Below are 19,935 nucleotides of genomic sequence, written 5' to 3' on the forward strand. Positions count from 1 at the left end.
AGCTATTTGTTTTTGTGCTGTTAGGCTTTTATATGAAACCTATATATTATATAAATCTTTCTTTTTGTGAGTTTCTGTTTTTGAGTGGGGATGGGGGAAAGAGAGAAATGCTTTCTTCTTATATCTGTTTGTTCCCATTCATCTTGTTTGAACTGCCTAAGTAAGTCATTTTTTAACTTTTGATGTCATCCAACTCCGTCACAATAATAAAATTGTTATTCCTAACAATTTGTTTTATTCTCTTATTTGCGGTTTGCCACACTGATATATTTGTCACAAAAGTGAGGTTTAATGCAATGCCTTTTGAATTTGCAACCAACCGAACCTCCGAGCTTTTTGGGTTGCCTGCTATTGCAGGAAAAGAAGAATTGCAGGTGGTAATGCACTTTTGGAGTCGTGTATACATGGTTGTTTGTGTGATTGTGTTTCCATCCGAATAATTCAGTGTACCAAACTAGTTTTCAGGAAGAAGGAGGTACATATATTAAATGTACTGTTGTATTTTTCCTAGTACTGTGCAGCTATTAGTATGATTACTCTATATTCATTATTTAAAAGTAGCTGTCGTGGTATTGCTTATGAAAAACAAGTAATATTAGGAATCCTATTCTAAAAATACACCCTTGATACTTATTATCTGTAAGTTGGCCACCTGTCTAAGTTGGCCAGGTTTGAATAGAACCGATGGTGGCCATCAGAGACAGGTTTCACTATATATATATATATCAGGGTGGTCCATATATATATATATGGGGAAAAATAAATTTAGAAATTTCGTTGGACTGACCCCCCTAAAATGGTTCCATATGGGACCAAATTAATCCTGGAGAAAAATTAGATCTATTGAATAATTTTAAATGGTGCCCCAAACGACCTAAAATTATGTATAAGTACAATAAGTAGTATATGGGAAAAAGCCGGAATAAACACTTGTAATTTAGAAACGGCTTAAGGGTATAGAAAGATATCTTGGATAATGGAACTACAGGAAAAGGCAACCTAATTTTGTATAGCATTGTTATGGCGGCCATCCTGAAATCCGCCATCTTGAATTCAGGTCAAAATTTTTAACCAGGAAGAGGGTCTTATGACATGTCTTTTTGAGGTACCATTTTACCAGAAGCGCAAACCTGGTATCATTTTCAAGTTACCTATATTCATGTAAGGGTTATTACGTGTGAAAAACAAAATGCTTCGATTTTATTTTATTGTCGTTATGGAACACAAATTTTGTAAGAATTTTGACAGTCTTTTACATAAACTGAAACGAACTTATTGTTTCGCTTTGAACTACAAATAAGTTTTTCCATCAAGATGATTCATAGACCTTTATGGGAAAAAAGAAAAATTATAACTTGGAACAAATTGAAATATCCCATATTTATGGTAAGTTATGAATCTTATTTGTTCACTTTTGTCGCATCTAGGAAAAGATTGTCTCTGGGCCTTCACTAACTGCAAAAGAAACTGTGTCTGCTTCTCATTTTTCGTAAGAACGTTGTTGTAATCTTCTATTAGTTACACTCCCCTTTCTGCTGCACCTTTTCTTACGTGGATGAATTTAACTATTGTCTTTCTTTGAAGATAGTCATTGTTATTTGACCATGAAATCGGATCACACTCACTTTGGTATTTTAAATTTATCGAAGAAAATTTGTGTTTGTTGTAGCAAAATCATCAATTTTTCTTTTCACAAGAATTTTTATGGTATCACCTCTTGCGTCAAGTTTCTTTGCTGTTTGACGGTTTCCCCTTAGAGTTTTGTTTCTTTCAATCATTTTTGGTTTTCCCATTATGGTAACTCCATCATCAAAAAACGCTAGTGCTACGTGTTCCTCCGTCAAGTACCAGAAATGGCGTGAAAAATTAGAAAGAGTCACTTCAGATAATTCAGCATCTATTTGTCTTTAACTGTACAAACCTTTCAAAAATTGCAGGTCTTGTAATGATGAATGGGTTGCTTGATCACATTTAAGCCAAGCTTGAACATATAGCCGTATCAGAAAATGCATACTCTTCGAAGACCGTTTCTATTTGCTTCATGAAACGAAATTGTTGGCAAAAGAGAAATTATTTTAAATAGTAGATTCATTTTCCCATCCGAGCTCCTCCGTGGCTAAGCGGTTAGCGTACCCGCCTTTGGCGTGGGAGACCTGGGTTCGATTCCCGGCGGGAGCTCATGGGGTTCGGATTCCACGTTAATCAGTAGGTCCACGTCTCATATAGCCTCGCTGCTAAAAGGGACGCAAAACTAAAATCAACTCAACTCCTTTTCCCATCCACCTTACATGATGAATTGATCCAGGCAAACGAAAGAAAACTCCTGAATGAGGTATGCCACCCATGAATATGATGGTCAGTTCTAAAAATTCCCTGTAGTCGTGTCTTTCGTGTCCTGCTTCTGCAAGTTTTATATCAAAATTCAACACTTCATTTCTTACATCGGAAATATTGTTCCTTACATCATCATCATCAATTCCTGGAATAATGTTAGTGCAATCTATTTTAGACCACTCGTTCACTATAACCATAAAACACTTCTATAGGAGAACGTCCGGTCCAAATGCAAACGAAACACAACACATATGAAATACACATTTTAAAACTAATACATAAATGTGGTGTCTACAAGGAAGGTATAGAAGGTTATTTTTGAGCTACTGCTCTAGCAGAATACAAGCACCGTTGACATGACCCATATTGCAGGGAGTAGTGTCACAATAAACTGCCTGCGCGAACTTTATCGAATTCCATTCTTCAAGCGAATGTACTATAGTAGAAGCAACATGTTCTTCTTTTGATGATGACAAAATGAGAACACCAATTAGCCTCTCATGACCATCTCCTGCAATAATTATTGATAACCTGTCGGCAGTCTCTCTGCCAGTCAAATTCGGCAGTAGTTTTCCGTTCCAATGGACAACTAACGCACTTGATGCACTCTGAAATTATTTCCTGTGGTTCTGTGCAACTTCGCTACGAACTTTCTTTTAGTTCCTCTACATTATGCTTCTGCCGTTGCTGTCAGAATATGTATTGCTGCTCTATCAGTACCTTTTATCGATCAAGAGCAACAAAGTAATAAAATTAGTCTTTAAATAATAAAATTAGTTTTTATCCTTTTATGTCTCTTGGACATTCCGGGCACAATATAATATACATACATTAGCTTATGAAAATATATTAAAATCGTTCTATGCATATAATTATTTTGCTTAAAATTTACATATTTACATATATTTCCGTATAATAATTTGCATTTAGGATAGGTTAAGTAAAGGATTAGTAGTGGGAGTAATCGTGCATAGTCTAGTTCATTTTTGTGTTTATTATTATCATTATTATTATTATTATTATTATTATTATTATTATTATTATGTGCGTTATGTAAGTATGTCAGGGGAAGGATTAAATCAAGACAAAAGGTTAATTAAACACATCGATTTGGAATATGAAATGTGAACAGAAAGCAATGCTTGGGAAATCTTAGGAAGCTAGACGGTACATCGCACGAACCCAGCACAGAAAAAAAGGAAAAGTTTGGAATTTTTTGTCTCAAGGAAAAGAACACCCAAAAGATAGATGCAGCTGGTTCATGGTTACTAACTACAACTTTCAGAAAGAAGAGAATATGGCTGAATCTTCAATATTCATAAACCTGCGGAAGATATATATGGGAAAATTACTATGGTCAGAGACGATGTGATCTGTAGACACCAAGTCGGGTGCAGCCATTGAATTTGTTTGCTATAGTTCGCAAGTACATGCGATACTTCGTTTACAAAGTGGTGTTAGAATTTTGGAAGTTGACCAGAAGTAACACCCTTTGAGCAGATAGCTTTGCTTCCAACGGAAATTCGGCTAGCTAGAAGCAAACCTAGAATTTCGCAGCTCCTCTCACCTCACCGGAGTAAAATCGAGGAAGTTAGCATTCCATGTAGAATCCTTCACCCCTGTAGATAATTTTACTTCCACAAGTAATTTTTTTTAATATTGTAAAGATTTTCTTGGTATTTCGCTATTGTAGAATATAAGTTAGGTTGGTCGCTGTATGGTGTTATTTTTGTGTTATATCAAAAAAGGCTTACTTCAGTACAGGACGACAGGCCCGGCAGTACTCCATGAGGTGAATGCACGATAGATGTAAGAGCGTAAACATAGCGATCATAACAGGCGACGTTCTGAGGAGAAAAACTGCAACAACGTTTGATAAAACGTGGAATTTCTGTTTTTAAGATATGACAGCATTTCACACTTTCAAATATGCTGTCTTACGGTATATAGGTCTTAATTCTCGTGTGTGGTATGTTGACAAATGGTTTAATTTACCAAAAACAATGAAAATATGACAACTCCACATAGCAACCCTCACACAGGTGAGTGGTCGCGGAGAAATCCCGCTAGGCGGCAGCATAGTTGGGACTGGATGAGAGCAACGTGTTGTCTCAGCCGAAGAAGTGACAAATTTTGCGAGTAAAACGCTGAATACACGTTTAATAAGAACATGATTAGTGTAGTGCTACGTATCATTTGAAAGCTGGACATTTCAGCTGTACTGTGGATACATGAGTTTGCGATTATGTATTAACAATTTTAAATGATGAAGACGTGAAACAGTAAAAGTGCAAATTAAGGTCAGAGGGGACAATGACCGCGGTAGGCAACCTTTTTCATCCCCACTTCACCCCCGTCATAAGACTCGCAAAAGCTGTGAAGCGAGCCCAGCCTTTTGAGTAGAATGTGGGTTTGATAAAAACAAGGAGGCAGGGGAAGAAAGGAATTCGTGTCTTGTCATCGCAAGAGAGGTATCACTCTTCGTGCTCTAGTATAGGGAAATTCGGCTCTTGACATACAGAGGAATTCGTGACTCTGTTATAGTAGCGGACAGTGCTAGCTACGAACATTGAAGTTTTATCTTAGTAAGCATTGATATGAGTTATGTGCGCGAACATTTTGTAAATACATAAACTATAACTATATAACCATATATATATATATATATATATATATATATATATATATATATATATATATATATATATATATATATATATAATATTTATCCTAGTTTATATGTTCATCGTAAAATGTGTACATATATCGTCTTTCGTTATTAATTCTGCACAGCAAACTTCGCAACTGTGTTCGTTAAGTACAGGATAGTGGTGTGCGAATATTTATGAAATTTGGGCAGGATAGGATAATCCGTTAAGGTGAACCCTATAGTGTCATCTTCCCTTTTATATTAGGGTGATGAAGTTAGATAGTCGTGCAATAGCTACTTAACAGGCAGGATCGCGTTAGGTTAGGCGAAACAACCTGTGCCTAAATCTCGTTCCACTACAGGCACAAGATCCAGAGAATTGCTAATTTTTCTCTGAATATTTGACCGAAGGCGAACCAGCATGAAAGCAGAGTATCGTCATGTTTTAAGGTGGAAGACAAACGTGACCTCCGTGGGACCTACGTTCTGCTAAGGGGGAAGATAGTAGAACCAACTCCAAGGATCAAGAAGAAGACCAGGAGGACACCCAAGGGAAGAGGAGACCCACCGAAGATGCGTTGAATCGTGCACGAACATTTAATATTAACAAACCAGTCCTTAAAAAGTAAAAATAATTATTTCGGCGAAACAATTCTAAAAATTCAAAATTTAATATTTTTTTCTTTCATTGTTGTAAGGTCACAGTGTATAGTGTTGTTGCGTGTTTTATTACACCTCATTAAAAGTTTATCTAATGAATTTCGTGTGCACATCATTCTCCACAGGAAGTCTGACAAGGTATGTGATTAGTGCAATATTATCATGTTTTTCTTTTCAGCTGTCTTGGACTTGTCAATGTCCTATAATGTACGGTGTACAACAACCAAGGGTTGTTGTGTGAGTGAGAATTAGTATTGCCTCTAACCACTTGGGGAAACACGTAGACCTGAAATTTAGTCTCTCTTTTGATTTGAAATGCTATCGTAAATTATTTTCAAGTTTGTTCAGTAAAATCACTTTATATTTCTTAATTACATATTTTGCTCTATCGACATTTTAACTTAAAAGCTCTACCGACTTAGCTAGTTATTTACATATTTCTCAGAACATTAGTATTTCAAGATTAACACCTTCACATTTATTCAAATTTTGATTTACTTTACATAATAATTAATTTATTCTTCACTCAAGGACTTTTCCTTATGACAACACAGACATCCATATTTATATTTGAAGTTTTCTTCTTCATTACTTGTACTGCTCCATGTCTTTTGGTGTACAAAGTTCAAACTATCATTGTCACCGGTGCGTTTTCTTTCGCGTTCCTCTTCCTTTTGAAGCCATACATATCCCTTGCGTTCTTTTCGCGTCAAGCTCATTTCTTTACTTTTAGCCATGTAATTGTTATTACCTCTGAAAAGGGGAAATCTTTTTACAGGCAAGAATTCTTACACGACTAAAGCTATCTTTAGAATAGTGCTAGATTTGTTCTTCTGGTAAAACGCTACCTCAAAACAATATGTCACATAACCCTTCCTATTTTAAAATTTTGACCTCAATCAAACATGGCGGATTTCAAGATGGGCGCTATGATAGTACTATACAAAATCAGGTATCTTTCTTTTTCTATATCTATTATCCAGGGTATCTTTGTATTCCCTTTAGCCGTTTCTAAATTACATGACTTTATTCCAGATTTTATCCATATACTATGTACTGTATTCGGATTCAAAATTTTAGATCGCTTGGGGCACCATTTAATATTATTCAATGATGCAAATTTTTTCCTGGCTTAATTTAGTCCCATATGGAACCATTTTAGGGGAGAGTCCAATGAAATTCGGAAATCAAAAATTATGGACCACCGTATTATATATATATTACTTTTTCTGCACCATATTTAATGTTTTTCTACACGATTTGACATTTAGATATTTTTTCAACTTTTTCATTTCACAATTGCACATGGTCCATCAACCAATACAATAAAACTAATGTGTAATAACATCTTTGCCACAGAGAGGGCGTAACCCTCTAATGGCTAGGGTTAGGAATATTATCCCTATGACAACAAATGATGAGTATAGAATTCCCTAAAGCCCTAACCTTTTACTATTAAAAACGCTTTTAATGATACTATTTCAATTCCTATCCTTGCTTATAGCTTTCGATGCATAATACAGTGATCAGATATTGCATATGTATCTGTGAGACATATGCACTCATTCTATTTCAAGGACTGAGAAAGGCCATCTGTCGAAAGTTACTTAAATTTTGCGCTTAACATCTGTATATTGTTTACAAGTGATTCCTTGTGATCTTGCTTTGTTTCAAACTAACACGGTTTATCAGTCCACTCAAAAGTAAGGCGATGCGCAACACTTACGTGTTAACGGTACCCCGAACTATTACTAAAAAAATCAGAATTATAACTTGTTTGGTATAACTTAGCAACAGGTAACGTACTGGTCTATACATTCAACCTCATTTAGGGGTTGGGATGGAACCTCCTCCACCGCCGAATTTAGGGCCCCTGGGCATCTCACGGAGTTCTACCAAACGTGACATGAAAGCACGCTCACAATTACGTCGCAATTCCAATGCCTGGACCAGTTTGCAGGGTTCACGTGATCGCTCCCGATCACCCAAGGAAACAAAGTATGCGATGCTATTAAATATCCTGTCAAAACCCGTTCTGCTCCACCGGCTACTTCAGCTGATCCTGCTATGGACTACCAATCGACCGACACGACTCTTTCTATAGATGCCATACTCTTCACTAATTTACCTCAAGATCTCAAACATCCTAAGAACTTTTTCCAGAGACCACTTCGCCATTGTACCCGTGAGGATATCTATCGTATTATTCCTAAAGAAAATGGCATCATACTAAAAAGTACATACCAAACCTTATATAACCATCTGTGCTTTAAAGTCGGTTAGACATCTTTTGTTCCAAGTACCCGAATGCAGAAGTTAAAAACATCTATAACTAAAGTGCAACCGCTTCCACGCCGAGCTCCTACTCATCACCCTACACATAAATGTACAAGCCAGGCTATTTGTTCTCACTGCAAAGGATCTCACGAGGTTAAGAACTGTACTCAACCAACAGCCTACTTGTAATACTTGTGACGGCCAATAAGCTACTTATTCATACAAATGCAACAGCAAACCGAAACCAAATACTGCAAAATCGGACACGGCTGTTCCACTCCGTGTTCATAATGATCCTACTACTACAACCACAACCACCAATACTCAAACATCAATCCTTTAGCCACCTACTATCGAAAACGTACTCCGTTTTACGACTCTTGTACTACAAAATATTTTTCCATTTGAGCGTCAGCGAATTTTCGAAGAGAAGGCGGCCTTTGATATTTTCCATCTACATTTGAGAGCTACTTACTCCGGATTATATACCTATTTTTATTTCCATCTGGTACAGTAGTATGAACTATCCAACTCCGCGGAAAAGTACAATCCGTTTTACGTTCAACACACGCTGTCTACCAACAAACCGATTACTTTTGGAAGCGATGACAGCATTTCATAATGTCGACTGTATAGCTCTTAACGAGACATTTCTGAAAAGAACCAACCACTTCTATCTACCAAATTAACATTTACTTCGTGCCGATTTACCGCAGAATATAGCCCGAGGCGGTGCTGCATTAGGTCTGAAGTGCTCCCTACCGATACTTTCTATTATTCTACCTGACTCTGTACAATATCCGTGACGTCATTCCAAACGTCTATTTTCCACAACGAGCTGTCATAGTCGCAACTATCTATGTCCGATGAAGAAAGCCATTGCCATATCGTTTCCTTATATATCCGGCCCTCCATTTCAAGACATATGCTCTACTGGTTGACCTTAATTATCATTCTCGTACTGCAGCTCAGTGGAACCACTCCCGATGTAGTAATACTTTCAAATAACCTTTTGACTTCCTCTACTATTGAAGTTCTGGGCACCCTTGGAAGTGATCATATTCCGTTTCCACTTACGATACAACAACCCGCTCGCACCCAAACTCTAGTATCTCCACCTCCGAAATACAATTTCCATAAGGCCAATTGGACCAAGTGTCAAACTCACATCTCGAGCAGACTCGCCGAGACTAATCCCACTCTCACCACTTTTGAATCCAAAGACTAATTAGCAGAAACTCTCACGGAAGCAATTAGTGATGGCACCGAACATGCAATACCTAAACATACTTCCCTCCCACTCCGGCCTAATTTACCTCCATATGAGCTTTTCTTTCTGAATCGCTCCCACACTTACCTTACCGAGTACCGAAGAAAAATGAAATGAAATCTTTGAGTTTTACGTCCCACGGTTATGCCGGTCAGGCTAAAGGAGACGATGATAATGAGAACAAATGAAATAGTGGAATGAAAAAAGTGGGCGGAAACGGGAGAACACCGAGAAAACTCACGAACACGGGGTTTGTCCACCACAAAGTTCCATTGGTGGGGGCCGGGATCGTACCCGGGACCTCAAGCACCAGAGGTGAAGCTCTACCACTGAGCCACTGCGGCCCTGACTACAAAAGAACACATGATCCATATTTTTCCATCTCCACAAGCAGTTTCAGAGAATGGTAAAACATTATGTCATAGCCAAAAAAATGTCTTACTTGGCGAAATTCCTGTAAAAAAAACTCCAGACAGCGCAATCCGGAAAATTTTAGACCCTATTTAAACGCATGACTTTTCAGAAACATGGTCCACGATATCCTCTACTCGTAAATAATACGGCTCCAACTACAGATACCGAGAAGTTAACGGCCTTTGCAACATACTTTGAAACCATGTTTACCCCTCACTCCGATTCAATAGTTGCACATCCTTCTCTCGGACATACTGATATAGAGGGTAATCCAAATCAGCTAACCCTACAAGCACAGTTTGGCGCTCCAGCTACTGATGCCGTTGGCCTCCTAGTCCCGATTACAGCAGAGGATATCCAGAATGTTCTTCATAAAAGACCTAATACCGCGTCTGGGCCAGACTCAATCAGCTACCAGCAACTTGTACAGGGACCACAACATTCCATACATTACTGGCCCTTTTATGCACCATCATACTTTCAACAGGATATTTTCCTAAACTGTGGAAGTTTCCCAAAATCGTATTCTTTGTAAAACCTCAAAAGGATCCGGCATCAGTTTCCCATATAGACCGATAAGCCTGACTTCAGTATTTAGCAAAACACTGGAAATGATTCTAATTTAAAAAAAAAGCTCCTCCCTTTTCGCACAATATAACGTCCTTGCACCAACCTAAGCGGGATTCCTACGATTTTTTGCAACCAGTGACAAGCTTCACAAACTCTCATCCCTCATTCGGAATCACTTTAATAAGCACCTTCCTTCTATGCTTATCTCTTTCGATATAGAGCGTGCCTTCGATACTATCTGGCATGAGAGATTAATATATAAACTCAAACGTATCCAACCACTCCATTATGTCCACATGATAGCAAATTATCTATATCAAAGCCGTGCATTCACTTAAATCAAGGACATTGACACGATTTTTTCTTAGAGCAGGAGTTACAGAATAATCGTTCTCTCTCCGCTTCTATATATCATATATGTCGCAAATATGCCCTCACCGTCACCTCCTACCCATGCTCTACAGTTTGTCGATGATACCGCCTATCTCGCTCTTGGCTCCTCTGTAGACCGCATCAACGTCCACCTACAAACAGCAATAAATACTTTAATCTTCTGGTGCTTACGTTGGAAACTAAAACTGAAAACAATTAAAACACAAATGACGCTCTTTGGTCGAAAGAAACATAAACTCTGCCCCTCACGAAATCCTGAACGCCTTCATATTACGGTATTCGGCTAAGCGCTCTCACTTCAAAACAGCGTTAAATATCTTGGTGTCTATTTTGAAAAACATCTAACGTGGCGCACTCACCTAGCCCGTCTCGAGAAAAACATCCGCCAACGTCTAAATCTATTACGAAACTTGAAAGGCACAACTTGGGGCCTAAGCGCCAAAGTATTTCTATACACCTATGAGATACGGCAATCTAGCGTGGCTTTCAATACCATCACATTCTTATGACCGTCTTCAACTTCTCGAGCGCAAGGCGTTACGCATCGCCTACTATCTTTCATACCAAACCCCAAACGCTGAACTCTATCAAAATACCTACTTGCCCCTATTTTGGACCATCTATATAACCTCCGAACCCGATATATCACACATCACATAGCTACATTTCATATTATAACCAGTGATCCCTTGGACCAGACACTTGCTCTCCCCCGTTCTGGATATCCTCCTCTGGACCATCTCCTCGCAATTTACGAAAGAGCAACAAATTCACCTAACTACAACCCGGAGCGCAATATATACCAAACCCATCCACATCTATATCGATAATGACCTGACCACATAGGCCACGAATTTTAGGCTACTATTAACATACTTTTCTCTGGTGCATCAAATTCGATATTTTTATTCTAGGCTGTCTATCACCCATATAATTGAAACCTGTCTATCACCTCTACAGTAATTATCAATTATTCGTCTACACCACTGGCCAAAGAGTAGGTGTAACCTTCTACGGCCTGCTCATCGTCAGATGGGAATGAAAAACAGTTTTAAAAATCGCTTTTAATTGCTATTGTAGCATTTTAATGGATAAACTAGCTGAGCCTGCGCTCTGTATATAGTGCATTATTCATATATTTGCATTAATCTCTTCGATATTCATCACATCTGTACATGTCCCTTTGCAGACACAATGGGAAAGACGTATTGATAAATATCGGCAAGAGATACCGTAAAGGGGAGATTTTTTCGATTACTTTTTTCAATATCTCGTACCGTTTGCAATATTTGAGCCTACTCGCATTGGAGTTTTTAATTCATGTATGATCAGCGTTTTCTTTCTTCTTGCATACAGTACGTAATAAGCAAACACATAAACTAACACTATAGTCTATGGTACCCGGAGGTTCAATGCCGCGTTCACAAAAGCTCTGCACTGACTTCTATCCTTAGCTAATTGGATCAAGTTTCAACTTTGTATTCTTATTTCTGCGAGATCCATCTTAATATTGTCCTCCCATCTGCGCCTTCCTAATGATCGTTTTCCGGCTGGTCTCCCTGTTAAGATTTTGAAAACGTTCGTTCTTACTTTCATCCTGGCTACATGACCTGCCCACGTGAGCCTCTAGATTTGATGACCCTAACAAAGTTGGGAAAATCGTATAAATTATGTAATTCCTCGTTATGAAGTTTCCGCCATTCCCTATTTCTGTTTCTCATGGGTCCGAATATTCGTCTCAGGATCTTGTTTTCAAATACTTTCAACCTATGTTCTTCCTTCCTAGTAAGCGACCATGTTTCGCAACTATACAGAACAACAAGCATGATTATCGTTTTATATATTTAAAAATAAGCTAATACATTACACATAGAACAATTATAATGCCAGCGATATTTGGTGTTCATTGGGCAAAACACTTCAAACAATAAAGATTCAACTTAGTCTGGAGAAATGGTTATCCTTTATTTTTCATTATAATTTGGCCATGGAACAAACGCCTTAGAGGTATGCAACCACTATATAAAATTAAGTGCTGTTGGAATGTATATACATATATTGGCGATATCAAATGTTGTTATATGATAATATATATATCGATGATTGTGATATATCGACATAGCACAGGCCCAGGTCCGAGAAGTGATGCTTGAAATATACTGGAATCAACAATCAAATTCAAAATAAGTTCTCCATTTCCGTATTTAATATTGAGAGGGAAGGGTGTGAACTCGGATAGAAATTTTATGAAAAAAAATGTTAAGAAAAAAGTAGGTTTTCCGTTTCCCCTTGAATACAAAACTATTAACAGAAAACTATTATTGTAATTTACCTTTTACTTCTGTTTCTGATTGTTATCACAAATCAGCGACAGTACACATACTTTACGTAGTATACCAATACTCTCTATAACTGTTCACAACCAAGCACACCGGAAGATGAATTTCGTGTGATATTAAAGTGGAATGTTCTACAAAATAGTCATAATAGATTGGCCATATTTCTATCAGTTCGTTAGTACGGACAAAGATCTACAAGACTAACAGAACTAGAAATTAGATATTTCATTCCTTTTTTCTCTCAGACTAAAAGACTTCTGCATTTTCCTGAGATCTTCGTTTTCTAAATATAAGTCCCCTTTCCTGTGCTAATTCTCGCTACGCGGTTTCGAGGTAATCCGTAAACGAAAGCATAAAGTTTTTCGACTCTCAACAATCGACAATTTGTGAAAAGATATTTCACAGTGCACAGTATTTTGGGACGGGATGTAAATCTTGTCACAAGGCTTCTAACAAGTATGTGTTATTTCTAAATGGTTCCATCGCTGTGACGTATCTCGAGCTACGCACGGCGATTTAACACTGTAAGAAGTCTGCAGATAAGGGAATGGATCTCAGTAAAGAACGAAACAAGGAAATGTGCAAGTAGACTCCAATCTAGATGACATGAAATGTAAACATATGTTTATACATGTTGATTAAGACTATTATTCAATCTTCCGTTATGTCGTTTATTAATTCCATATCATTTGTCGGCAGTTTGTCAACATATATGTTCTGCTGCTTATAATTACATAGTATAAAATCCATGGTATTTCATAACCGTAGTATTTATTTATTAATTTTCTTGAAACATATTTCATAATATATATACTTTACCAGCAGAACTACATTCATAAGCATTAAATACACTTCTTATAAGTTAGTGAACAGACATATCAGAGATACATATTTTTCATTGGAGTTCACAGAAATACGACGAAAGTTAGTTGTTTTGAGCAGAATCAGTTAAAATTAGTAACTCATTTTAAAGTAATTCCTAGCTACAATATTAAACATTAAACTCACGTTGTTTCAAAATTACTTAATTATGTCAGAATACCATGAAAAACGATGACAAATAAATATTATTTTCGATAGAATTAGAATCAATTATTGACGAGTAATACTCATAAAATTATTTAACATCTATCGTTTTAAAAATCACGGAGTAAAATCATATGAACAACTATCTTCTATTTATCAAAAGAGAACGAAATTGGCTCAGAATGTTTAGTAATTCTTTGCCAATACCTTGAAACAAGGTGTAGCTAAAATATAAGTCGGAAAAACCGAATTTGTGAAATATCATAATAAAGTGATTCAAACATGAATAAACACGAAATAAAAGACAGCAAGTCCCGTCCCGTCTTTGAAAAAACAAAATTGTATTTCTTTTTTCCAAAAATGTATCAAATTAACATAAAGGTTTTTTACTTCACCTGGTATATCTGAAGGATAGGGACTCAGTATATGGAAAATATAATTTTCAGTTAACGAGATGTGTTCAAATTGTAAGTTATATGGTTGCAATTTTAAAATTAATTTCGTCGTTCTAGCGTCTAGATTTTTCATTGTGAAAGCATTGGTTACTGCTCGTTCTAGCGTCTAAATTTTCCATTGTGAAAGCATTGGTTACTGCACTATTCTCGCAGTGGACAATGGTTTTTCTCCTTAATATATAACTTGAAAAATATTCACAGAGATACAAGACCGAAGCTAATTCTAATTGGAACACTCACATAGGTAATTCATGAAGTTTCAAACGTCGACTAGCGTACGCTATCACTACCGGATCAGTAGAATTATCTTGCTAAATTTCGAGCACAAAAATCACTATATATATGGAAATCCTTAGTGAAATCAGGTTGGGCTAAGGCTGTAGCCTCACTGGCCAGAATTATTAGAACATTGAAAGCTTTTAGTGCTTCTTCATCAAAAACAAATGGACGATCCGTTTTTAACAAGTCTAACAAAGGTGCAGTCAGTTGAGCGAAATCTCTTATATGTCTATGACGCCAACCAATGAGACCTAAAAAGTCACGTAAATGCTTCTTGCTAGTTGGTATTGGAAAATATTTTATGGGCTCATTCGACTTTGTATTGATTTTGACTTGTTTCCCATTGACTACTTGACCAAAGAACACTATCTCTTTTAGGTAGAATTTACATTTTTTGATGTTGAGGGCAGTGATGAAAATTTTCCCGGAAAATTTTCCGATTCATAAAAACATACTCCACTTATTCCTACATCGTTGTTTAGTCGAGATATAAGGTGGAAAATTTTCTTCTATATTTTTCCGGAAAATTTTCCGTTAACAAATATAAGTGATCAAGTATCAATTCATCAGTATTCATAAAATTGATTGAATTCATATATAGAAACGTTAAAAAGTGAAAGATCGTTGAAAGAATCTGAAAATTTTCATGGCTCAGACAATTTTCAGTACTATGTAAGAACTAGTGGAACAATTTTCCATGAATCGAAAAATTGTTTGTCCTATACAATCAAAATTTTCCGGAAAATTTTCCGATTCATAAAACCATACTCCACTTATTCCTACATCGTTGTCTAGTTAAGATGTGAGGTGGAAATTTTTATTCTATATTTTTTCGGAAAATTTTCCGTTCTTAACAAATATCAGTGATTAAGTAACAATTCGTCACTATTCATAAAATTGATTGATTTCATATATAGAAACGTTAAAAAGTGAAAGATCGTTGAAAGAATCTGAAAATTTTTATGGCTCAGACAATTTTCAGTACGATGTAAGAACTAGTGGAACATTTTTTCATGAATCGAAAAATTGTCTATCCTGTACAATGAAAATTTTCCGATTCATAAAAACATTCTCCACTTATTCCTATATCGTTGTCTAGTTGAGATGTGTGGAAAATTTTCTTCTAAATTTTTTCGGAAAATTTTCCGTTCTTAACAAATATCAGTGATTAATTAACAATTCGTCAGTATTCATAAAATTGATTGAATTCATATATAGAAATGTTAAAAAGTGAAAAATCGTTTAAAGAATCCGAAAACTTTCATGGCTTAGACAATTTTCAGCATTATGTAGGAACAAGTGGAATAATTTTTCATGAATCGAAAAATTGTGTCCTCTACAGTGATGAAAATTTTCCGGGAAATTTTGAAACGGAAAATTTTCCGATTCGTAAAAGAATAGTCAACTTATTCCTACATCGTTGTTTAGCCGTGATGTGAGGTGGAGAATTTTCTTCTATATTTTTCCCAAAATTTTTCCGTTCTTAACAAATGGCAATGATCAAGTAACAATTCGTCAGTATTCATAGAATTGATTGAATTCATATATAGAAATGTTAGAAAGTGAAAGATCTTTTAAAGAATCTGAAAATTTTTATGGTTTAGATAATTTTCAGTACTATGTAGGAACAAGTGGAACAATTTTCCATCAATCGAAAAATTGTCTGTCCTGTACAGTGATTAAAATTTTCCGGAAATATTTGAAACGGAAAATTTTCCGATTCGTAAAAGAATAGTCCACTTATTCCTACATCGTTGATGTGAGGTGAAAAATTTTCTTCTATAGAGAGAGAGAAAAACTGTAGTAAAAGTTTATTTCCCAACTTGAAATATTAATACAAAAAATTCCGGTTCCCGAAAGCTAATTGGAAAATTATAATTTGTTACTGACTAACTTTCCTCTACCGAAATTCAATTTTGTAGCTCTATGTGCAGTTAAATATAGTGGAAAACTTTCCACCTAACATCACTATACATAATATCCAAATTTGTCAGGCCTATGAAAAGTGTTCTCCACTTGTTTCTACATCGTGATGAACATTTTCCGATCTATGAAAATTCCTCTCACTTGTTTCTACAGAGCAATAAAACTTTCCGATTCAGAAAACAGTTGTTTTACTTCTTGCTTCGAAATGATGAAAACTTTCCGACTCATATAAAATTCTTCAATTTTTCCATATAAGGCAGGAAGTATTTCGATTCATGAACAATTGTTTAACTTGTTCCTACATAGTACTGAATATTGTCTGAGCCATGAAAATTTTCAGATTCTTTAAACGATCTTTCAGTTTTTAACATTTCTATACATGAATTCAATCAATTTCATGATTGCTGAGGAATTGTTACTTGATTACTGATATTTTTTTAAAACGGAAAATTTTCCGGAAAAATATAGCGGAAAATCTTCCGCGGAAAATTTACCGCCTCACATCACTAGTTGAGGGAGAAATTTCCTTTATTAAATATGGTTGAAACAGATTCCAAATGCTTAAAATGATCTTCAGGAGTTGCTGAGAAACATAGAACATCATCAAGATATACTATAACCTAATGTCGGGTATTCATTGTGAAGAAACAGTTCATAGTTTCCTGAAAGATAGCAGGCGCCGAACGGAGTTCCATAGGAAGGACAATCATACAATATTGCCTGCCTATATACACAAAACTCGTACATTGGTAAGACGATGGATGAAGCCGAACACCGCAATATCCTGAAGAACAATCAAAAGACGAAAATATGCTTGTCCCGGATAGACGTGACAACAGTTCCGTAATGGGCTCCACCTGCACCTTAGGAGAAATGACTTTTTGATTTAATCCCTTAGATCGATCGTACTTCTCCATTAGATTTTCGCACGCAATGCATGCGATTGCGGTAGGGCGAAGCCACTTCGTTAGCAATATCATGTTCGACCCATTTGTTCAGTTCCTTCTCAAACTCGAATCTCATAGCTTGAGGTATCCCATATAAATTACCAACTACAGGCACATTATCTGTCAGCTCTATTTTGTACCGGTCCGTCTTAATACCTCTGGGATATTCAGTAAATAAATATTTGTATTTGGAGAGAAGTGAAATAATTTTAGTTTAATTTCTTCACTTAAATCTTCTCTTTCGTAAATCATTTTCCGCAATTCATCCTCAGTAACATTGTGCTCGGGAATAAGATAATTAATTTGAGGTTGTATTTCATCAGCTTCGTTATAATAATTATCATGAATAGATAAATGAATATGTGTAGGTTGCGCTGATTTAATAATTATTGCATTTCCATCCTTGTCTGTTAATTTTATCTCTTGTCGGCCACTATCTACTATACCTTGATATCTTTTTAAAAATGGGCTACATAAAAGTCAATCAGGTTTCATTCCTTGAACTTCAAATACGGGAACTTCAAACAAATGATCTTGTATACAGAAGTTTAATAATTGCATTCCCTTAATGTGACACTGTTCGTTCCCAGGAAAAGTGCGAACTTTGATATCTGAATATGTTCTCAATTTAGCAGACGGAAATTTTGATTGAATTTGTTTGCAAATACGATTACTGAGTAAATTTATCTCGGCTCCTGAGTCTACTATTCCAGTTAAATTAATAGAGGCAACACTTCAAGAAAGAGTAGGAGACGGAAAACAATAATCGTTAATTCTCAAAATAGCTTCTTGATCTACATCTTCTTCTATGAGAAACAATACGGTATAGTCTACTCCCTTAACATCATATTTGACAAAAGAGTATTTACTAAGCAACTCATTTTGGAATTCCTCAGAACAATTGAATTCTTTTAAATTTCTAAAATTTTGTGTACCTATAGATTTTCCTGTTAGACTACTCAAAACTGCACAGTTTCCTAAAAGCTTAGTAACAACATAAGGTCCAGTATATGTTAACATTTTTTATGGACTTTATTTTTGGAGGCCACCGATATCGGATGCGTTTTAAGCATTACTAGATCATTCTACCGGATTAACAACGGGGAAGAATTAATTTGTTTACTTTTCTTCATTTTCTTCTCTGGGAAGTATTTATTACCACTTGGCCATCTTTTACGTCTAACGACAATTATTCAGACGACCATGGAAAGTGACATTTGAACTTGTTCGTGGCAGAGAAACATATAAATTCTTCAGAAGGGCATTTTCCTGTAGAAATACTAAAGGAATTATTCAACAAATCTTGCACTTCCTTTAACATGTTACTCCACCTTGTGTAGTCCTGATGACATTTTAATCGGATAATCCTATTCAATTCCCGATGCTGGCGTTCGATCAGACCATTCGCTTGTAGTGAATAAGGTGACGTGAGGTGAGGAGCTATTTGATACTTTTTACAATAATCACTTCATATCTTCGAAAGGAACTGTGGGCCTTGATCAGTAACGATATGTTCTGGATAATGAAGTTATGAAAATATAGACGTTGAAAACGCTGATTATTTCTTTCGTATGCGCTTTTCTAAGTGTATAGAATCTCAGAAATCTCGTATATGCATGGACCACTGACAGAATATATTTAAAACCTCTACTTTTAGTTTTTCGTGGGGCTGATGCGCATCTATATGAAAACTTTCATTTATTATCGCGCGTTTTCGATATTTCGTTCTGGTGCAATCTAAACAGTGTCTAATATGAAATGTGAAATCCCATTTTTGTCCTATCCAGTAAAATAACGATTCGATCTTGCGAATCCGACATATTTCTTAACAGCAAAATATTCCTGTTCATGAATTTTTACCACAAATTTCACAACAAGAGATTTCGGTATTACCAACAGCCATTATTTTTTACAAACAAAAGACCCTTCCACTGTAGTCACATTTTCCGTCCGGTTACCACTATGAATTACATTCCCTAATTTTCTACAATATTTGTCAGTAGCCTGCTCTTCTAAGATTTTATCCGATGAAAAGATGTCGGCATCTTCCGTATATACAAAATGAGGTAAAACTTCGGTGACTTGTGGAGTGCTTTTCAGCCTTTCGCAACCGTATCCCCCTTATAGACGGGTTGCTCACCGTGTTTCCCTAGTTAACGGCTAATAATGCCTGCTCGGACGAGAGATTTTCTGATCTGCCTTCAGTTGTTTGACAAACGTCTCCTGTTGTCCGATAATAAAAATTGTTACACCCCTGAATTGCTTCGACTCGATGGGACTTTCAAAGACGTCACTTCAATGAGTCCTTCTACTAGCTCTTCGATCGTTTTAATTGGTATTACCCGTACTAACCGAGACTCTTCTGGTGGGCGACATGTTAAAACGATATTCACTA

The sequence above is a fragment of the Thermobia domestica genome, chromosome 7 (genome assembly GCF_964235325.1).
Source record: "Thermobia domestica chromosome 7, izTheDome1.hap1.1, whole genome shotgun sequence".
In the NCBI taxonomy this organism is placed as follows: domain Eukaryota; kingdom Metazoa; phylum Arthropoda; class Insecta; order Zygentoma; family Lepismatidae; genus Thermobia; species Thermobia domestica.